This window comes from Cnephaeus nilssonii, assembly GCF_951640355.1.
Source record: "Cnephaeus nilssonii genome assembly, chromosome: 12".
Taxonomy (NCBI): domain Eukaryota; kingdom Metazoa; phylum Chordata; class Mammalia; order Chiroptera; family Vespertilionidae; genus Cnephaeus; species Cnephaeus nilssonii.
Genome location: NC_137083.1, coordinates 47,419,069 through 47,439,957, shown reverse-complemented (window position 1 = coordinate 47,439,957; position 20,889 = coordinate 47,419,069). Strand labels below are relative to the sequence as shown.

Sequence of the window (20,889 nt, the reverse complement as noted above, 5' to 3'; positions counted from 1 at the left end):
GTAAGAGCCACGCCCACTTCCTGTGTCTAACCAAGTGTAGCATTTCAGCTGCAGGGGGGGAAAGTAGGTCAGTTAGCAAGTGGTAAATCCTTTTTTTTTTTTTTTTCTGTTTTTAAATCCTCACCCTTGGATATTTTCTCATTGATCTTTAGAGAGAGTGGAAGAGAGGGCGAGAGACAGAAAGAGATATACAAGACACAATGATTGGTTGCCTCCCACACTTGGTTGCCTCCCACATGTGCCCCCACCAGGGCCCAGATCTAGCCTGCAACAGATGTACTAGTACATGCCCTTGACTGGAATCGAAACCGGGACCCCTCAGTCCTAGGGCCAACGCTCTATGCACTGAGCCAAACTGGCTAGGGTGCAAATGGTAAATGCTTTACTCTATTTTTCAAAATTGTAGATATGCTAGGATTTTTTTTTTTAATCACTTTATTTTGACCATCAGAGTTTTACCTCCATTCTTGAAATCTACTCACGTACAGGAAAATGTAAGTGTCTGGGGTACAAAGAAAATTTTATTCCAAGCGGCCTTGTTGGTATGTTCAGAATATAAGTCCTTTTGCACTATCCATATAGCATTTCCTAATTTAAAGGCAATTAAGTCAGCAATCTTCCAACAACTAGGGAACTGGATTGCTGGATATTAACCTAGTTCTAATCCTGGAGTAGAAGGTTAGAGTTTTGGAAGGAAGGAGGTAGGGAAAAAGAAAAGTATCATGGACAGAAGAGTGGAAAACGTGGTCTGGCTTCCAAATGGGAGGAAAGATTGTTTATTTTGGACATTTAGTTGCTGATTTCCTACCTGTCTTATATCTCTTGCTCCCCTACAAGGTTATTTAGGGCGGGTTTATAATTCTTGTTCCCATCATGGTATTTCCCCCTTAACAGCTGAAGCTCACAGAAGCACACTTGAACGCCGATGGCATCCATAGGAAAGTCAAAATCCTACCAATGGCCTTGTCACCGTTGAGCTGAAGCAGTGGTTGTTGACATTGACCTAAGTTTCTGGGACATTATCAGCAAAAATAAAATGTAGCTCTCACTGTCCAATGAGAATTTGGTTTCTGAACTCTTGCCAGGAGAGCTAGCCAGGTGCTCCCTACCCAGGTTCCAAGTCTAAATTAAATACATGTTCTTAAAAAACAGTCAGGAAAATTATGCAAATCCAAAAGAGGGCTCTTCACTTGCCATTCCACAGAAAAACTTAATGGGAGGAGAGTAATGTCATTTCCTCCTTAAAAACGGTAGTGTGATATCTTTTGGGGTTATTATCTGTGCATCGAGAACTACAGCCATGCAGGCTCCTTTTGCATCTTTTCTTTTTCTTTTTTACCCCCAAAGTGAATATTGAGTCAAAAAGCAACTGACCTTACAGACAAAAAAAAAAAAAAAAACAGGCTCAAAGGTCATTGAAATTTCTTAAATTCTCTGTTCACATTATCTGAATACTATAGCTGTTCTTTCAAATATATCATATAAACAAAAGGTGTTGATGGGCTATAAAGTTTTCCTTGGCACAAATGTAGTATGACCTGGAAAATACACTTCATTATTCATGACTAGAATGTCCTCTCCAATGTATGCCAATAAAAACTTGGGATAATCCAAGATATACTTTATACATATTACATTACATACAAGAATATAGGAAGAATGGCTCAAAAAATTAAACCCTATTTTTTGGCAATCAAGAAAAAAACTTCAGGGTGAGAGGGAATTTCTCAGAGCATTTGGCCAAGTTCATGCAAAAACATCAGGACACTGAGAAAGTAGAAAAGAGGCTGAAGCAATTTCATAGAGAAGATGAATGGGATCAGGGAGCTGGTAAATGATTCAGATTTCTTCAGGGAAAGAAAAATGAAAGAGGACATTCCCAACAAAAGACATGACCATGAGCCCCCAATCCAGGGAGATCCACCTAGTTGTCAAATGTGGTTGCAGCATAAAGTCTGAGAATAGAAACTAGGAAGGGAGATGGAGGTCATGCTGTGAAGATTATTAAATGTCTTCTTATGGAATGTGAATCCATTGAAAGTTTTCTATAGGAGAGCTATGCAATGACAGTAATATACTAAATGCTTTCTACGTGTCAAATATCCAACACCTTGAAGTGTTCTAACTCCTTTCTTAAAGCCAACCTGTAAAGGGTGTACTATTCCCATATAACAGGTGAAGAGATTGAGGCATAGACCCATGAAATAACTTGTGCAAGGCCTCATTTTTGGTGGAGCCAAGATTTAAACCTACGACCTCTAGCTCCAGAGCCCATGCTGTCTTGCTTCTTGAGGCAGTTATTATGTGTTTTAGAAAGATAACTCCCTGGCTGTGTGAGGATGAGTTAGAGGAGAGGCTGGAGGCCGGGAGACCAGCCAGGAGGTCATTGCAGCAGTCCAAGGGAAAGCTAGTCCAGGGAGGCCTTGGATAGGGCTTCATGAACAGATGGATTTGGAGGAGAGGATGAAAAATACACAAGGCGTCTAACCTGAATGATTGGGTGGATGGAGCTGCCAATATCAGAGACAGAAAACGAAGGACAAGATATGGGATGGGTCACTTGGAGAAGAAAGAACAGTGGGCTTTGTTTGAGGCCAAATGATTTGAAATACGAAGGACATTCATGTGGAGGGGTCTACAAACTGGTAGAAATCAGATCTGGATTGTGGGAGGGGTAGAGGCTGAAGACAGAGATGGAGGTGGATACTCTTGAAGATTGTGAAGCTTTAGCTTCAGAGCTGCTCCCATGAGGCAGCCCTTCTAAGCCCATGGCAGCGCCCTACCTATAGATTCATGTCATCATAGTGTTTGTTAAAATTTCAAAAAAGTAGATTGTTGCAGCCATGATTGATAAAGACAATGGCTGTTACCTCTTTCCACCCCAATTTCCCTTCACTCACCTTCCCCTCGGATCCAGTGGCATTGGAGTGTCCCACGCATTTGGGGGAACCTGTTTAGGGGGAAGCTGAGTTAGAAATGCAGTGTAGTGTGGTATTAATGGGATATGTCTGTGTGGTTTCTCTGCATAGTTAAGTTACTGGTAGTCATCCTAGTATAGAAATTTTCTTCAAGAACACCCATGCTCCAAATTGTATAAACATCGGGTACCGCAAAACTTAGCTGATTCACTGGATTGAGTTAGAGGTGATAATTTGATATAGTTGACAATTGAAGTGATAGAAATAATAAGACTGTACAAAAAGAGAATGTATCAAAAAAAGATTTCCAAGAACATTTAAGTGGTGGGTAGAAGAGAGCCTGATGAAGAAAAAGGTATCAGATAGGTTAGAAGAGCCATGACGGTGTAGGAGTTTGGGAGCCAAAGGATGACTAGTTTCAGGAAGAAGGGAAGGCAGAAAGAATACCAAATGCAGAAGAGAAATTGTTGAACTTAATAGGTCAGGAAAAATGGGCTGAGGAGTTCCTAGGTGGTAAGAAACTGAGGCAATGAGTGTAAGCTATTTTTAAAAGAAGTAAAGTACTATTTGCTACGATCAGGGTATCCTGCTCAGTGTTTGCAAATGTTAATTTTTTTAAAGATATTTTTATTGATTTCAGAGAGGAAGAAAGAGGGGGAGAGAGATAGAAACATCAATGATGATAGTGAATCATTGATCGGCTGCCTCCTGCACGCTCCATACTAGGGATCAAGCCTGCAACCCTGGCGTGTGCCCTTGACTGGAATTGAACCCAGGACCCTTTGGTCCACAGGCCAACGCTCTATTCACTGAGCCAAATTGGCTAGGGCTGCAAATGTTGATTTTATGTGTCAACTTGGGCCACAGTGCTCAATATTTGGTCAACTATTATTCTGGATGTTTCTGTGAGAGTATTTTCTGAACGATATTAACACTTAAGTCAGTAGACTTTGAGTAAAGCAGGTTGTCCTCCATGATGTGGGTAGGCCTCAGATAATCAGTTGAAGGCCCAACTAGAATTATGATGACCTTCCCTAAAGCAAGAGGCTGTTTAGCCAGCAGATGGGTGTGAGTGGAGGGGTGGAACTTACATCAGACAGAAGAGCAGGAAAGGTTTCCCTAAAGAGATTGAGTTCAAGTTGGGCCACGAGGGACGGATTGCATTGGGTAAGCAGTGTTTGGGGAAGAGCAATTGATATGGAAGGTGTGGCTGGATGAGGAAATGTGGAGCCCTTTAAGGCATTCACAGGAGTCCAGTTGGGATCTAGCTGCGTATGTACAGCAGGTCTTTGAATAACATCATTTCCTTCGAGGTCATTTTATTATAATGTTGATGAGGGGAAGAAATGAATTCCCAGTTGGGGCCACTGTGTGTGGAATTTGTACATCTCCCCGCATCTGTGGGTTTTCTCCGAGAGATCCAGGTTTCTCCCACTTCCCAGAGATGTTCTGATGAGGTGATTGGCATGTCTACATTTTCCCCATCTGAGGAGTGTGGGTGTGTGTGAGTGACTCTGTGATGCAAGGTCATCCTGTCCAGAGTTGGGTCCTGCCTGTGCCCTGAGCTGCCAAGACAGGATCCATCCACCCTTGACCCTGAACTGGAATTAGTGAGGTGAAAAAGAATTATCTTGTTTTTATTACTCTTTCTTAAATGTGTGTATAACTCACATTTATTTCAATGTTTAATATTAGAAGTGTTTGGGGTCTTTATGTAGAAGTTGGTGATGTTTTTGTGACCAGAAATATGCCGCAGAAACTTAACTCTTGTTAGCCTACAGTAAAATTGGTTTTGTTGTATGTGGCTTCGCTCAAAGTTGCAATTTCCAAGAACTTATGGACAATGTTAAGCGAGAACTTACTGTATAAGAAACCAGAGGGAAACAAGTATGAATGGACCTATGGAAGCCTACGCGTAGAGGGTTTTTCAGAATTAGCAATGAAGTATTTGTCATTCTTTTGGTAGGAAACAGGGAATTATTAAAGATCTTTGAGCAGGGAAGTAGCATGACGGGGTTTCATGGTAAAAACAATCCCAACTAATGTGTGAGTTGGGTTCCAACTGTTCCTTCAGTGTACCATGGGCCGGGTGTTGTGAGAAATACCGTAGAAATAGTAATAGAAGACACAGCCTCTGCATTGGAGAGCTCACAGTCTGTGAGGGAGTGGGAGACACAGAAGGGAACGTTAGGATGCAGTACTGATAAACCCTTTCCGAAGAATGAGTGCACGGTGTAAAAGAAGGGCACCTAATCCACATGTGGTGTGGGCTGTGACGGGTGGGGGAGGTCATAGAAGCTTCCTGGAAAAAGGGATTTTAGGACAGTTTTCTGGGACTCTGAATAATTTTCTCATACAGGCCAGGTTGAATCATTTGAAAATGAGTTGTAATTTCATGTGGTCCAGCATAATAGAATGTTACCATGGTGTTCAGATCCTCCAGGTCAGATCTCAAAACCTTACTTCAGGAAAATCTTACAATAGTATTTTCTGTCATATGGGCCCCCAAATCAAGAGGCCACCTACTTCTCAATATGCAAAATCTGAAGTTGGACAGATTCCATTTTTAAATTTCCTTTCCTCGTTCCCTTCTTTTGCTGACTGCTCTGCTCCCAAGAGCCTCTGACCCAAGGCCACCAGCCTGCCCTGGGGCGCTCAGTGTTTCTTCCCAGCTTTCCGTTCTTTGAGTGTTACTGGTTTGTGTTAGAAAGCAGGCATCCTGATGAGCGAATGCTGATGTGTGAAGAACTCTCAAGCCCTGTTTTTCTCCCAGAGCTATTTGGGTTTTTAAGAGGAAATACTAGGTTTCACAACTCACGTTTAAGTCTTTTATACATTTTGAGTTTATTCTTGTGTAAGTTGATAGTCTAGTTTCATTTTTTTGCATGCACCTGTGTTGGGGAGCACAAGAGACTTGGTTGGAAAGTTGTAGGAGGACATTCTGATAAAAGGGAAGTGTGTGGAATGCCGCCTGCCCTGTTTATTGGAATTCTGACTTAAGGGAGATTTAGGGGAGCGAAGGCAGCGCCCCTAATTATTCCTTGATCTTTCCAAACAAGCCTGTATATATGCAGACCTCCGGGTGTCTACTGGAATCCTTATGCTTAATCCCTGGATGCCCTTGCCTAGAAGACAATGTGTCCTCCCAAGATTACTCACCCTACTGATTGTATCTAAAGATAAAAATTCCAATAAAGGCCTAACGAGGCAGGCAATAGAGGCTGCTTGGCTGCTGTCAGTCAGGCCATCCCTTAGACCTCTCCCCCACAGTCAAACTGTGTCAAACTGTGTTGGAGCAATCTGTTTATCAGTTTTTCAAGGGTTGCTGGTCAGCCCCGGCATACCTGTCCAATTTTCCCACCATTTATTGAAAAAACTCTCTTTACTCCATTGTATGCTCTTGCCTCCTTCTTTGTCAAATATTATTTGAAATATATGCCTGGGTCCATTTATGGGTTCTCTGTTCTATTCCATTGATCTATATGCCTGTTCTTGTGCCAGAGCCAGGCAGTTTTCATTACAGTGACTTTGTAGTACAGCTTGATAATCTGGTATTGTGATCCCTCCAACTTTGTTCTTCTTTCTCAAGATTGCTGCAGTTATTCAGGGTCTTTGTTGGTTCCGTATGAACTTTTGGAGTATTTGTTTTAGCTCTGTGAAATATGCCATTGGTATTTTAATAAGGATTGCATTGAATCTATGGATTGCATTTTAATGATGTTAATTCCACCAATCATGAACACGGTATATTCTTCCACTTGTTTATGTCTTCCTTTATCTCTTTTTTCAACATTCTGTAGTTTTCTGAATACAGGTCTTTTACCTCCTTGGTTAAGTTTATTTCTAAGTATCTTATTTTTTTTTTTGTTGCAATGGTAAATGGGATTGCTTTTTTTTTAAAAATTTCTCTTTCTGAGAGTTCATTATTGTGTATAAAAATGGCATCGATTTCTGAGTGTTAATTTTGTATACTGCTACATTGCCGAATTCATTTATTAAATCTAGTGGTTTTTTGATGGAGTCTTTAGGGTTTTCTATGTACAATATCATGTCATCTGTGAATAATAACAGTTTTCTTCTTCCTTTCCAATTTGGATGCCTTTTAATTTTTCTTCTTGTCTGATGGCTGTGGCTAGGACTTCCAGTACTTTCTATAATAATAAAAGCATAATATGCTAATTAGACCAAATGCCCTTCCAGACAACCTTCTGGACGAAGCCGGGGCTGTGAGGGAAGCCTGGGTCCCGGGTGCCAGAGGGAAACCGGTGCCGGCAGCTGGGGGAAGGAAGGCCTACTCTTGCACGAATTTCGTGCATGGGGCCTCTAGTGTTGAATAAAAGTGTGAAAGTGGGCATCCCCGTCTTGTTCTTGCTCTTAGGGGAAATGGTTTTAGTTTTAGCCCATTGAGTATGATGTTGACTATAGGTTTGTCATATATAGCCTTTATTATGTTGAGGTATGATCCCTCTATTATCACTTTGCTAAGAGTTTTTATCAAAACTGGGTGTTGGATTTTGTCAAATGCTTTTTCTGTGTCTATTAATATAATCATGTGGTTTTTGTCTTTAAATTGTGTATGTGATGTATCACATTTATTGATTTGCAAATATTGTACCAGCCTTGCATCCCTGGAATAAATCCCACTTAGTCATGGTGTATGATCTTTTTATGTATTGCTGGATCCGATTTGCTAATATTTTGTTGAGGATTTTATCATCTATGTTCATCAGGGATATTGGCCTGTAATTCTCTTTCTTTGTAATGTCTTTATCTGGTTTTGGAATTAGGGTAATGCTGGCCTCATAAAAAGAGGGAAGGGTTGAAAGGGTTCCTTCCTCTTCGGTTTTTTGGAATAGTTTGAGGAGGATAGGCATTATTTCTTCTTTGTTTGGTAAAACTCACCTGTGAAGCCATCCAGACCTGGGCTTTTGTTTGCTGGGAGTTTTTTTGTTGTTTTTTTGTTGTTTGTTTTTTTATTACTGCTTCAATTTCACCAGTTGTTATTGGCCTCTTCAGGTTTTCTGATTCTTCCTGATTCAGTTTTGGAAGATGTATTTTCCTAGGAATTTGTCTATTTTGTCCAGGTTGTCCAGCCTGTTGGCATATAGTTGTTCATAGTATTTGCTTACAATTCTTTTATTTCTGTGGTGTTAGTTATTACTTCACCTCTTTCTTTCTGATTTTATTTATTTGGGTCCTCTCTCTTTGTTTCTTGATGAGTCTGGCCAAAGGTTCATCAATCTTGTTTATCTTTTCAAAGAACTAGCTCTTGGTTACATTGATCTTTTGTATTATTTTTTTAGTTTCTATGTCATTTATTTCTACTCCAATCTTTATTATTTCCTTCCTTCTACTTACTCTGGGCTTTGCTTATTGTTCTCTTTCTAATTCTTTAAGTTGTAGGGTTAAATAATTTATTAGAAATTTTTCTTGTGTTTTGAGGTAGGCCTGTAGTGCTATGAACTTCCCCCTCATAACTGCTTTTGTTGTGCCCCATAGATTAGGGGTTGTTATATGTTCATTTTCATTAATTTCCAGGAAATTTTTTATTTCTTCCTTGATCTCAGTGGTAACCCATTCATTGTTTAATAACATCTATTTAGCCTCCATGTATTTGAGTATCTTTATTGTAGTTGATTTCTAGCTTCATGCCGTTGTGATCCGAGAAGATGCTTAATATGATTTCAATCTCCTTGAACTTGTAGAGATTTAGTTTGTGTCATAACATGCAGCCTATCTTTGAGAATGACCCATGTGTACTTGAGAAGAATCTAACTTTGGGGTGGAATATTCTATAAGTGTCAATTAATTCCATCTGATCTAGTGTGTTGTTTAGGATTACAGTTTCCTTGTTGATTTTTTTGTTTAGAGGATCTATACAGTGATGTCAATGGAGTGTTAAAGACCTCCACAATGATTGTATTGCTATCTATCTCTCCCTTAAAGTCCTCTAGAAGTATTTTTATATATTTGGGTGCTTATATATTGGGTGCATATGTTTACCAGGGTTATATCCTCTTGTTGTATTGACCCCTTTAGTGTTATGTAGTGGCCTTCATTGTCTCTTGTTATGCTCTTCATTTGAAGTCTATTTTGTCAAATGTGAGTATTACTACACCAGCTTTTTTTTTTTTCATTTCCATTTGCATGGAAATTTTTTCCATCCCTTCACTTTCATCCTAAGAAAACATAGGCAGCAAAATATCAGACATCTCATGTAGCAGGATTTTCACTGGTACATTGCCTAGGGCAAGAGAAACAAAGGAAAAAAATAAACAAATGGGACAGCATTAAAAGAAAAAGCTTCTGCACAGCAAAAGAAACCAGCATCAAAATGAAAAGGGAATCCACAGTATGGGAGGATATATTTACCAGTGATACATCTGATAAGGGGTTAATTTCCAAAACATATAAAGTAATGATACAAGTCAACAAAAGGAAGACAAATAATCTAATTAAAAAATGGGCAGAGGCCAGGACAGCATAGCTCAGTGGTTGAGTGTTGACCTATGAACCAGTATGTGTCACAGTTCAATTCCTGGTCAGGGCACATGCCTGGGTTGTGGGCTTGATCCCCAGTGTGGGGTGTGCAGGAGGCAGCCGATCAATGATTCTCTCTCATCATTGATGTTTCTATCTCTCTCTCCTTCTCCCTTCTTCTCTGAAATCAATATATATATAATGTTTTTTTTAATGGGAAGTCCTAAATAGACACTTCTGCAGAGAGACATACAAATGGCCAAGAGAAATATGAAAAGATGCTCAATGTCACTATCATTAGAGAGATACAAATTAAAATGACAATGAGGTACCACCTCATACATGCCAGAATGGCTATCAATAAAACAACAAACAACAAGTACTGGCAGAATATGGAGAAAAGGAAACCTAGTACACTGCTGGTGGGAATGCAGACTGGTACAACCACTATGGAAAACAAAAAATTAAAAATGGAACTGCCACCCTAGCCGGTCTGGCTCAGTGGATAGAGTGTTGGCCTGTGAACCGAAGGGTCCTGTGTTCAATTCCGGTCAATGGCATGTACCTCGGTTGCAGGCTCCTCCCTGGCCGGGGCCCTGGTCGGGGCTCCTGTAGGAGCCAACCAATTGATGTGTTTCTCTTACATCGATATTTCTATCTTTCCCTCTCTCTTCCACTTTCTCTAAAAATCAATGGAAAAATATCCTTGGGTGAGGATTTACAACAACAACAACAAAAGAAAGTAATTGCCATTTGACCCAGTGATCCCACTTCCAGGAACAATCCTAAGAAGCCTGAAACACCAATCAGAAAGAATATATGCACCCCTACGTACATAGCAGCATCATTTATATTAGTGAAGATCTGGAAACAGCCCAAGTACCCATCAGTAGGTGAGTGGATAAAAAAGGCGTGGACCCCAGCTGGTCTGGATCAGTAGTCAGAGTGTTGGCCCACAGACTAAAAGGTCCTGGGTTTGATTCTATTCAAGGGCATGTACCTCTGTTATAGGCTCAATCCCCAGCCCTGGTCTGGGCGCGTGCAGGAGGCAACCAATAGATGTGTCTCTATCACATCAATGTTTCTCTCTCTCTTTCTCTCTCCCTCCCTTCCACTCTCTCTAAAATCAATGGTGAAAAAAATATTCTTGGGTAAGGATTAACAAAAAAATAAATAAAAATTAAAAAGGGCTGTACATTTATACAATGGAATACTATGCAGCTGTAAAAAAGTAGGATCCCTTACTCTTTGGTACAACATGGAGGGACCTAGAGACTATTATGCTAAGCAAAATAAGCCAGTCAGAGAAAGACAAATATCACATGATCTCATTTATATGTGGAATCTAGTGAACAAAATAAACTGACAAATAAAATAGATCTAGAGACATAGAAGCTTGCAACAGACTGACAATTTTCAGAGGGAAGGGGAGCAAGGAGGCGGAAAGAGATTAACCAAAGAACTTATATGCACATATGTATAACCCATGGACACAGACAATAGTGTGGTGAAGGCCTGGAGAGGGGGCAGGAGTGGGTGAATGTTGGGAAAAAGGGGGACATCTGTAATACATTCAACAATAAAGATAAATTGAAAGAAACAGAAAATACTAGGAATCTTTAGTATAATTCAACCAATAAAAACAAGGCCTTGGTGTATCTGTTTGTATAGGCCCGTGGTCGGCAAACTGCGGCTCGCGAGCCACATGCGGCTCTTTGGCCCCTTGAGTGTGGCTCTTCCACAAAATACCACGGCCTGGGTGAGTCTATTTTGAAGAAGTGGCCTTAGAAGAAGTTTAAGTTTAAAAAATTTGGCTCTCAAAAGAAATTTCAATCGTTGTACTGTTGATATTTGGCTCTGCTGACTAATGAGTGTGCCGACCATTGGTATAGGCCAGTTATAAGTCAAGAGTTCAGAAGGTGGGGCTACCCACTCTGTCTTTCCCATTCAGACATACTTAGTTTGTGATTTTGGTAAGCAAATTTCTGCTTCCTATTTTTTATCTAGTTACATTTAACATCATTAAAATGTTGTTTGACATTTGATGGACCAAGATGAGCTATGAATTTTTTTTTCTAATGAACTAAAATAGAGGGTTTAAAAACCTGCTTCTTCAAAAAGATTGATGATTCATTGCCCTAAGTGGAAGAAATCATGATATTGTTTCATCTCTTTTCTGTAGCCTTTGAATTCTAAGCTGGTTAAATTATAACATATGTGTAGTTATTTTTCTAAGAGGAACTGGTTTTTCAAAAACCACAGGTAATGTATATTTCATGATTTGGATTAGATAAACAAATTTAATTGAAAATCTTTTTACTCTTCTTTAATATACATTATTTCAAAAACAAATAAGACATTATACTCCTATATAATAAAAGCCTAATATGCTAAGTGTGTGGTCATCTGCTCAGCAGTTCAGCCAATCAAAACGTAATGTGCTAATGATATGCTAAGGCTGCCCAACTGATCGCTATGGCATGCACTGACCACCAAGGGGAAGATGCTCCGACTGGTAGGTTAGCTTGCTGCTGGGGTCCTGTTGATCGGGACTGAGTGAGACGGGCCAGACACGCCCTGGAGCCCTCCCTCAGGCCCTCCCGGGCTGGCCAACCTCCCACATCCCTCCCTGGCCCTGATCGTGCACCGGTGGGGTCCCTCAGCCTGGCCTGCGCCCTCTCGCAATCTGGGACCTCTTGGGGGATGTTGGAGAGCTGGTTTCGGCCTGTTGGTGGAACGACTACCAGGGGGCAGATGCTTAACACATGAACTGCCTCCTGGTGGTCAGTGCACTCCCACAGGGGGAGCACTGCTCAGCTAGAAGCCAGGCTCACGGCTGGTGAGCGCAGCGGCGGTGACAGGATCCTCTCCCACTTCCTCAGCAGTTGGACATAACCCGAGGGCTCCTCGACTGAGAGAGGGTGCAGGCCGGGCTGAGGGACCCCTCCTGAGTGCACGAATTTCACGCATCGGGTCTCTAGGATGTCATAATGTTAATACCAGAACTTTTAAGGTCAACATTTGGAACTTTAACAGAGGAAGGAGTAGTTCATTAAATCAGTGGTTGCCAAACTCAGACTGGCCTGGGTAATTATATAATCATTACCATCATCATCATTTTCATAGGAAATGTTTATTAAGTATTTAAATTACATAATAGTATGAGATACTATTATCACCCTCATTTTATAGATGAAGAAACTGAGGCACAGAGAGGTTAAGTAACTCAAAGTTACCCAGAAAATAAGTAGTGAAACCAGAATATACACTCTGGCAGTTGCAAATTCCTTCCCTACCCTTCCCCACCCAATTTTGACTCAGTTGATCTGGAATGGGCCCTAGAATTAGTAGTCAAGTCCCCAGGTGATTTTAAGCAAAGACAGGTTTGGGAACTATCCCATGAAGTTAATTTACTTTGCATTAGATGACTAGTTCCTAACTCATGCCTTAGAAATAATAGCTCATATGGCTAGTCAAGTGTCATAGTACCCTTTCATTTGATTAGTAAACAAATATGTTTGAACACTCTTCAGCATTCTTCAGGCACAATGCTGAGGGGCCGGTGAACTTTAGGAAATAGTGTCTAACCCGCGGCCCAGATCACCAGGTTTAAAGGCACATGTGAGAAGTTAGCCGTCAGGGAGAGTTCACAAAAGCCTGGGTTGAAGGTGCAAAGTAGGGTTCCTGGGGAGCAGAGTGGGGAAGGGGGAGTGTCATGAGCTGGATCTTAGAAAAGTGAGTTTCATTTGCAGATGCAGGAAAGGAGGAGGGAACTATTTCTGTTAAGGGAACCAATGGCAGCAAACATTCATAAATGGTGATCCCAGGCCAGTATTTGTGGGCCAATCATAGGCCCAACAGGGCTGGATGAAGCTGAGAGTTGTTTTGGTGAAGTGCCTGGAAATAAATTTGGAAAAGTAAGTTAGCTCAAGATTATGGTAAACCTTAGGTGTCAGGTTAGAGTTTGGGCTGAACCCTGTAAACAATGGGGAGCCGCTGGAAAGCTTGAAAGGACATAGATACTAAGATCTTAGTTTGGAAAGAACCATCTGTATTCAGTCATTGCACAGACTGGAAGGATAGAGATCAGAATCAGGAAAACCATTAAGAAGGTTAAAGAAACAATATAGGTGCGGGAAAACATTATAGTAAGGTCGTGAATATATGCTGACTGGGGGGAGTCAGGTTGCGCCAATGACCGAGCTGAGTGATCTGAAGCAAATTGTCTAACATCCCTGAGTCTCAGGTTTTCTCACTGGGAAGTGGACGTGAGGTGGCAATGACTGCCCTCACAGACTGACCAAAATAAAACAAAGGATTTCTCTAGGATGGGGACTATCTCTATCAGGATTTTGAGTTTTCAGGCCCATATGAATTAGAAAATGTTAGTGTTCTCAACAGCAGTAGGGAAGGCCAGGGACCTCCACTTTATGGAGACAGGAAAGGGAATTAACAGTGAGAAATTATGCTGGAACTATAAAGGAAATGCCCTTTCCTTATGAGGTAGATTTTTTATATAGTTTATTTATTTTTGGAGAGGGAGGAAGGGGGAGGGAGAGAGAGAGAGAGAAACATCCATGTGAGAACATGCCTCTTGCACTCCCCCTACCGGGGATCAAGCCTGCAACCCAGGCTTGTGCCCTGACCAGGAATTGAACCAGCAACCTTTCGGTGCACAGGACGACACCCAACCAACCGAGCCACACCAACCAGGGCTAAAGTAGATCTTTTTATCCCCATTTAACATTTGATTTAACTGGAGCAAAAGAATAGTTTGAGTCAGAATATAAACTACGATCTGCCTAACTCTAAAGCTAGGCTTGTTGAACTTCACCATATTGTTTTGGACTTGTAGAGTTATATTTTATTCCATTGGTTTTGACCTGATACTCTAGTTGGAGACTATTTCGTACTTTGATTCTGTTATCTATCAAGTTAATTATCCCTCCAAACTTTTGGTCAACTGAAAGAGGGACATCAATTTTGCTGAGATGGCGGAGAGAGATGGAGGAAGATCATTTTGGAATAGATGGCCTTGATCTGTTAAGTAGGAGGCAAGGTTACTTACCCAGAGTGGAAGCAACCTGGTTGTGAAGTGGATGCAAAAGGCAATGGAATAGTCAGGAGATGGTGGCACAGGTGGTCTAAATAGTTTCTTTAAGAAAAAAAAAAAATAGCGGGTGGGAGAAACAAACAGTAAAGGGAAAGTTGACCAACTTGTGTCTTGTGTGAACTGTGGGAAGTCACGGACCAGGATGCCATATTGAAGGATCAGATTGGAGAAGACAGGGATAAGTTGTCTGAGGAAAGGAGAAGAAATGAGGATATTAAAAAAAGCCATTGTCCACAGGGACAGGCCTTACACTTCTGTTTTGTTACTCCTCACCTGAGGATTTTCTCCCATTAATTTTTTAGAGCGAGTAGAAGGATGGGAGAGGGTGGAGGGACACAGAGAGAGGAACATTGATTTGAGAGACACATCCATTGGTTGCCTCCCACACACGCCCAACCAGGGCCGGGAGTCAAACCTGCATCCCGGCCTAGCCGGTGTAGTTCAGTGGCATCGACTTGAGTGGAGACGGTTGAGCGTCAACCTATGAATCAGGAGGTCAGGGTTCGATTCCTGGTCAGGGCACATGCCTGGGTTGTAGGCTTGATCCCTAGTGTGGGGCATGTAGGTGGCAGCTGATCGATGATTCTTTCTCATCATTGATGTTTCGATCTCCCTCTCCCTTCCTCTCTGAAATCAATTTTAAAAAATATATTTTTAAATCCCTGCAACCCAGATACATGCCCTTGACCAGGAATCAAACCTGAGGCCTGCTCTAGCCAGTTTTGCTCAGTGGATAGAGCATTGGCCTGCGGACTGAAAGGTCCTGGGTTCGATTCTGGTCAAGGGCACATGCCCAGGTTTTGGGCTTGATCCTCAGTAGGGAGAGTTCAGGAGGCAGCTAGTCAATGATTTTCTCTCATCATTGATGTTTCTATCTCTCTCCCTCACTCTCTGAAATCAATAAAAAAATATTTTTTTAAAAAAAAGAAGGGTCAGAAAGGGGCCAAGTGCCAAGGAATGTGGGTGGCCTCTAGAAGCTGGGAAAGGCAAGGAAATGTATTTCACTCTAGAGCAATTCAGACTTGCTGATACCACGATTTAAAAACAAAAACAAAACAAAACAAACCCTGAGACCCTTTGGTCCCAGGTCTGGCATTCTAACCACTGAGCAGACTGGCCCCAGGGCAGGCCTTCCATTTTTACCTTTAATCTTACCATGTGCCCACAGTAAAGTTGTAAAATACATCTAATTTTTTTTTTACTAGGTTATTTAGATGTATAGGGTATAAACCAAGAATGTTAAATGCACAGACCCAGATTACATACTTTGGTGACAAGTATACACAAATATAAGAGGACCGTCTCTACTGTGGGATAAGCCTTCTGAGAGAAACCCACGTGGCTCAGGACACAGTATGGGCTCCGGGGGCAGCCCTCTCCGCTCAGGGCCTAGGGCCTAGGATTTCCAACCAAGGTGGTCCTAGAATCTCTGTACTGTTGAAGTCTGGAGCAAAACAGGAAGTTACATTCATCACGTCTTTTGCCCAGATAGGATCATTTGAAACCCTTCCTTGCTTGTTCATGAAATTAGCTGGCTCTCTGGCATGTTGTGAATGAACCATGGCCTTAAAGCGGGAGTCCCTCCAAACCCATGCCTCCACCAGACTGTCACCATAGCAAGCCAGTTGGCTATCTGTGCTGCCAAAAATTTGTAATTTAGTTTCCAGTACCCAAATTTAACAGTTAATTTCAAATGAGTGCAATTAACTACTTCAGCCTACACCTGAAAGCAATCGTTTTAAGTCACACCTCATACCATCCATATAGGTAAGTCCTTAAATTCTATTCCTGATTTCCCTTTACAAAGATAAAGTGATTCCGTGTTAACATTTGCAAAAAAAAAAAAAAAAAAAAAAGTTGGTTAAAGTTGGAAGCGGGAAGCCTAGTATAGTTTTATTTTCGAACCGATTTTCAGGAGAGAAAGAGGCTCAGGCAGGCTCGGGCTGCCAGGTGCTGATGGCCAAGGCCTGCAGGTGAGCGGGGCCGCGGAGGCCTGCGGCTGGCTTCCCGGGCCCTCGCCCACCTCGGACCGTCCGCCAGCCCGGCTCGCTGCTGGGTCACGGTCCCGATCCCGGAGGCCCGGTGACTGGGTGCAGCCGTGTTCCAGGGCGGCTCCGGCTGTAGCGGGGCAGGAGCTGGAAGACGCCCTCCTTCACTGCTTTGGGGCTCTTCCTGCCCCAACCGAAAAAGGTGACCCCTCCTCGCTGGGTCCGAAGTGGCGGGAAGCCGGGTCTTTGGAGGCGGCCCGGAGGCGAGGGAGGCTGCAAAACCCGGAGGATCCGGAGCGCCCGCCCGGGACGGCGCGGGGCTTGGGGCCCGGTCTTCAGGTAGGAACCAGGCAGGCGGCGGGGGACCCCGGGCGGGGGCCGCGGCGGCGGCGGCGGGCGGTTTCCGGACCCCCCACCCCGCGCTCGGGCCGGTGGGGCGATGGCGGCGGTTTCCCCCCACCCCTCCCGCCCCGGACGCCGCCGGCGGTGCGTCCCGACCCTCCCCCACGCGCCTCTCCCGACGGTGGCCGGAGCCGGTGAGCCGGGAGGGCGGGGAGCGGCGGAGGGAAGGCGAGAGGGCGGAGGTTGCGTGGTGCAGGCGGCGGCGGCGGCGGCGGGAGGAGGGCCGGCGGGCGGGCGGGCAGGGGAGGAGGAGGAGGAGGCGGGGGCCGTGTCGCACGCAGCTCCAGGCGGGGCGGCCCCGGCGGCTGAGGGACGCAGCCAGACCTTGGCGGGACGGGGATTTAACCGGGGCCCAGGCCCAGGGACCAGGCGGAGACGTCGCCGGAGCCCTTTCGGCATCAGGGAAATGCGGGTGAGTGGGACGGCGCCCGGGCCGAGGGGAGGCGGCGCAGGCCAGGCCCGGAGCCGCGGTGTCGCAGTGACGGGGCCCGCGGCGGCCCAGCCCAGGCGCCGGGCGAGGCCTGAGCTCCGAGCCGCGGCCGGGCGGAATGGCGGCGGGGCCGGGGGCTCGTGGGCGGGGGCGCCGGGGCGCGAGCGGGGGCGCCCCGAGTCCCCGCGGGCACGGGCTCGGGGCGGCCGGGCCTGGACCACGCACCGGGAAAAAGCCCGATTCATCGCGCCGAGGCGGAGGCCTGGTGGCGACCGGGCTGGGGCGGCGGAGCTGAGGCCGTTCGGCCGTGCGCGCCTCGCCTCCCGCCCCTCGTGCGGCGACCCCCGCGGGGTGCCCGGCCTCGTGCCCTTCCCCCGCGCCCCTCGGGACCGCTCCTCCCCGACTCGTGCTCTCCAGCGAGTGCGGGGCGCCGGCCGCCCTGCTTTCCGGTTACCCGCCGGCATTGTGGCGACGGTGCGGGTCGCTATTATTGGGTAACAGTCGCTCTTTGGCTCGGTTCCCTCGGGGGAGCAGGCCGGGGAAGCGGTAGGGATGCAAGTGTGGCGGCGGGACCGGCCAGAGCCCCCGGCGCCCGCCAGTCGGGCCGGGCCTGCGCCGCGGCCTCGGCGCGCCCCCGACCCTGCGCCCCGCGGGAGCGCGCGCTGACCCCGCAGGTACCCGCGCGCGGCCCCGGGGCCCCGGCCACCTGGGGACGTTGCGTGCGGCGGACGTGGTGATGGTGTAGAGAGGGCGAAGCTTTGTGAGCATTCCTCGAGACGAAGCTCCAAAGTCAGGGGTTTTCCTCTGGAGCGAGCCCTCTGCCAAAAATAGGGTTCTCTCCTCCGATTGGAGGGCCGCTGTCGCTTTTAGTTCGTAGTTGGGGTTAGTGTGCAAATACGGCATCGCATCCACTTACTCGGGTGTTTATTTGCTCTGTGTAATGGCCCTTCCTGTGTTGGCATTAAAGCCGCCCAAGTTGGGAGGGGAGTCGGTGGTCACCCAGTTTTTGAAAGATATTTATCAGGGTGACAGAAGGGGGAACTAAAGTCACTTGTACTCGAAGCTCCTAGAATCTGAACATATATCTTAACTCTCCGCAGATGGCGTGCAGTTTTCAGTTTTACACTATTTTGTAACCAACCCGTCTAGCTGATTTTCTGAAATCCTGGAGAGTTTGTGGGTTGCGTAAGGTTAGGGGTAAGATTAATTTCTTAAGAAAACAGTTGGATAGGAGAATTTTATTTGTGTTTAAAAAGTTATTGGTTATTAGAAAAATACTGTACTTGAAAAATATTTTGCTGTTTGTGGCTTCTTGTGGTGATTGGACATAGTTGCTTCGCATTTCAAATTTCGAGGCGTGCAAGCAGAAGGCTGGCTCGCTTTAACTGTATTATGCCCATTTTTGGAGGTTTCAGGAGAGTGCTCATTTACCTTAGAGGGGTGGCTGAATTGTTCTCTTAGAATGTCCAACTATTTCTTCTCATTGGTGTCATCTTTTAAAAACTATTTTGCCAAAGGTGGAGGGACTTTCTATATCCTAGGGTTGTGTGGGGTTTTTCCCCCCACCATTTTATGAAATCTACCTGCCACAAGCTCAGGTCCTTGCAAGGCATGGCCCCCATTCCAAATATGTCATCAAGAGAGCCAAAGGGCAAATGAATGCCTGAGCTGGTTCTGCAGTTTGCTTAGCTATTACAGCTCCTTAAGCGCCATTGCCTCTTACTGATTGTTATCTCCCAGCGATAATTAACTTCATCTTGATCTTCAGTACATCCTCGTTTCCCATGCATTTCAGACTATAAATTCTTTGAAGGGAGGGAATAGTCTTTATTTATTTCACGCACCCACCTTGGTCATGGGTACCTCAGTTGTCTTTTTGAATGAATAAATCTCCTGGAATAATCTGACCTAGTGTTTGACCACTTCTAATTTTGGCTGCAGAAACAGGCTGGATAAGAATGCAAGGTTTATTGTGATTATTATTATAGCACCCCATATCTAATGCAGGGCCCCAAGAGACAAATGCCCAGGTTTTCTTTAGCTATGGCAATCCAGGAAAATGCCAAGGAAACAAGCTGTGAAACTTTAATTTGTTTTTCCCCCTTAAAACTAACTTTAAGGTGTGGATTTTATTTATTTTTTTCACAACAAAATTTGGGTCTTTCCAGCAGTTAAGTATTGCAGCCTTGCCTTTAAAATGAAGTCGGTGGTGGTAGAAGCCCTTTCCTATTGGAGAGGTGATGCAAACCCAGTGGTACCAGAGTCCTATGTGACATCTCTTACAGGAGCGACCATTCTTGGGTCCTTGAGGGCCTTGTATCAGAAATTCACTCCTGGTAAAACCAGCAGGCATAGTGTGCCTTTCTTTCAGCATGGAAAATTAAAATGGATGTGTTTGAAATTGAGGAGTTGTTGTTTGCCATTCTTCAAATGTGAATTAGGGTTCAAAACTCTTAGGAATGTGTTTGTGTTTTTACTCTTTGCTGTTTCAGCCCTCCATAGGTCCCAAATCCTCAGCAACTGAGTCAGTCTGGAATAAAATGTCTTTGGGGGGCCAATTTTGAACTTGTCTCTTAGATGTCTAGAGAAAAGAGTGTATCATTTTTAAGGACCAATTTGAAATTTATCTTGCTTGACATCTGGTATTTTCTCAGCAAGACGTATTTTTTGTTCGCTTTTCAAAACAAATGAACATTAAATGAAGAATAAATCAAATTTAAATAAAACCTTAAGTTACTGAGGACTTAAAGCTCCCTGTTTAATATATACATTTAATGCACACTATAAACAAGATAGTTATTATAATACTTAATGTTGTGTTTTTCAAGGTTTTCATTCACACATTTTCTGGCTCCTAAAAAAAGCTGTGTGTTATTTTTGTTTAGGCATAGAACATTTTGCTTTGAGAAGACGTGGGGTCTAGTTTGAGCTTAATTTTGCTGGGTGTTCATTTCAGCATTTCTAAAATGAGATAATTTTTTTAATTGACACTGTTTAAGATTTCTTTATAGGCCCTCATAGCATTGGGTATGTCATAGCTTTCACATTAACAGCATTTGGAAAATTGTCCTATAAAGCATAATCTTATTCATGTCTGAAAAGCAGAGTTGTGAAGCCCAAGTTTGACAGTCCTTTAAATGTTTCCCCTGGGGAAGAAACTTGGAGGAAGCAGTCCCCTTCTATGCTTCCCCAGTTCCCAGAAGCTCCTATGCTGTCCTCCCCTCTGTTTTTACTCATGCTCTCCCCTCTGTCTGAAGTGCCATGTCCCCTGCATGTCACCGGAGACTCCTGCTCAGCTCCTACCCCTCATCCCATCCCGTCCCGTCCCGTCCCGTCCCCTTCGTCCCCTTCGCTGGGATCCCCCGAGTCCCTGCCTGGGTCACTGTCCCAGTACTTAACCCTTTGTCTGGACTTGGTGATTTCTCCCACTAGACTCACCTTTAGATCAGGGACCATATGGTGCTCATTTGTCCCTGGTGCCTTAACCCACTGCCCACATCATGTGCATTCATGTAACTCCTACTTTCTTCATGAACATCCTCCCACTTTAAACCTTTA

The 20,889-nt window shown here is 44.2% G+C and overlaps 1 protein-coding gene across 1 annotated transcript in view; it reads left to right on the top strand.

The window, feature by feature from the left end:
- The first annotated feature begins 17,168 nt into the window (after positions 1 to 17,168).
- CUL1 (cullin 1) overlaps positions 17,169 to 20,889 on the top strand; it is a 97,355-nt gene continuing 93,634 nt past the window's right edge. The window contains exon 1 of the mRNA XM_079785620.1: positions 17,169 to 17,313. The gene's annotated coding sequence lies outside the window, so the exon portion shown is untranslated. The remainder of the gene's footprint in view (positions 17,314 to 20,889) is intronic.